Below are 2,236 nucleotides of genomic sequence, written 5' to 3'. Positions count from 1 at the left end.
ATGGAAACACTTCATCGTGTAAACGTAATAGTGGGCGCAAATCAAAACCAAATAACAGAGATCGTCGTACGCTAACACGAATTGCGTCAAAACAACACAAAACTATGGGAGCCAAAGTGACATCAGAGCTCAATAGCCATCTTCGAGACTCCGTATTTATTGACACTGTTCGCCGAGAACAAGCTGCTGTACCGAAACAACTAGTGACGATAACCGACGCAAAGCAGCGTAAAATATGGTGTCAGGAGCGTAAATCCGGGATGGATGATCAGTGGAAAAACATCGTATGGTCCGACGAGTCAAAGTTATTGTTATTTTCAACATCGGGAACGGTTCACATCTGGAGAACGCCAAAAGAAGCCTAAAATCCTGATTGCCTGACTCCGACGTTTAAGCACGGAGGTGGAAATGTGATGGTGTGGGCAGCCATATCGTGGTATTCTGCTGGTCCCATCATTATTCTCAAACGTCAACGATTAATCGGAGGTGAGGGTGTCATTTCGAGTGTGGTAGGTACGCTGTTGTTTTCTATATACATAAATGATCTCTTGGATAGGGTGGATAGCAATGTGCGGCTGCTTTCTGATGTTGCTGTGGTGTTCGGGAAGGTGTCGTCGTTGAGTGACTGTAGGAGGATACGAGATGACTTGGACAGGATTTGTGATTGGTGTGAAGAATGGCAGCTAACTCTAAATATAGATAAATGTTAATTAATGCAGATGAATAGGAAAAAGAATCCCGTAATGTTTGAATACTCCATTAATAGTGTAGCGCTTGACACAGTCACGTCGATCAAATATTTGAGCGTAACATTGCAGAGCGATATGAAGTGGGACAAGCATGTAATGGCAGTTGTGGGGAAGGCGGATGGTCGTCTTCGGTTCATTGGTAGAATTTTGGGGAGATGTGGTTCATCTGTAAAGGAGACCGTTTATAAAACACTAATACGATCTATTCTTGAGTACTGCTCGAGCGTTTGGGATCCCTATCGGGTCGGATTGAGAGAGGACATAGAAGCAATTCAGAGGCGGGCTCCTAGATTTGTTACTGGTAGGTTTGATCATCACGCGAGTGTTACGGATATGCTTCAGGAACTCGGGTGGGAGTCTCTAGAGGAAAGGAGGCGTTCTTTTCGTGAATCGCTACTGGGGAAATTTAGAGAACCAGCATTTGAAGCTGACTGCAGTACAATTGTACTGCCGCCAACTTACACTTCGCGGAAAGACCCCAAAGATAAGATAAGAGATTAGGGCTCGTACAGAGGCATATGGACAGTCATTTTTCTCTCGTTCTGTTTGGGAGTGGAACAGGGAGAGAAGATGCTAGTTGTGGAACGAGGTACCCTCCGCCACGCACCGTATGGTGGATTGCGGAGTATGGATGTACATGTAGATGTAGATTATGTGAACATTTTAGGTGACCAGGCGCACCCCACGATTCAAATGTTGCTCTCCAAAAATGAGGGCATACTCAGGACGATAACGCACTCATTCCCACAGCCAGGACAGCATGCAACTGAAGGGCAGCGTATTCCCTGGCCAGCAAACTCCCTCGACTCGAACATTATGGAACCCGTGTGGGCGTTACTGGAGCGCAGACTCCAGAGCAGATTTCCTCCTCCCTACTCACTACAGGAGTTAGAAGAGGTTCTGTTCGAAGAGTGACGTAACATTCCACTGGATACTATACAGTCATTATATGCCACCATTATATGCCAGTACTCCAAGAAGAATCGCAGCTCTATTACGGGCGAATGGGGGTCCTACCCCCTAATTAATAAACCATTCCCAAGTAAGCACAAGTGTTCACATTGTTTTGTCTATGCCCTGTACATTTGTGTCACATTACGGGGGTAGGACGCCAAACGGGCCGACTTGGAGCAAGAGAGTCACCACAGCACATTTTAATTTCTACTGTCTATATTTTTACAAATAAATTCATAAAACTTTGTCAGCATCACCAGGAAGGACTCAGGATTGACACTCATTGCAGTGGAAGTTCGAAAACATAAAGAATTTTTTTGTGTGAAATTTCATCATTTTTTCACTTATTACTGGCTGCATTTGTTGCTATAGGTACACTTTTCTTCCTAAGTAAGAGAGACTCTTCGATGAATTTTTCATAGCATACAAACAGTAGTTACAGGTGTATGCCACGTACAGATAATCAAATCATGAAAAGAGAATCTCTTTGGACGTCACTCGTGCCAATCATAAGTGTTTACGAAGTTGTTACA

The sequence above is a fragment of the Schistocerca gregaria genome, chromosome 10 (genome assembly GCF_023897955.1).
Source record: "Schistocerca gregaria isolate iqSchGreg1 chromosome 10, iqSchGreg1.2, whole genome shotgun sequence".
Lineage (NCBI taxonomy): Eukaryota > Metazoa > Arthropoda > Insecta > Orthoptera > Acrididae > Schistocerca > Schistocerca gregaria.
Note: the sequence above shows the minus strand (reverse complement) of the source record.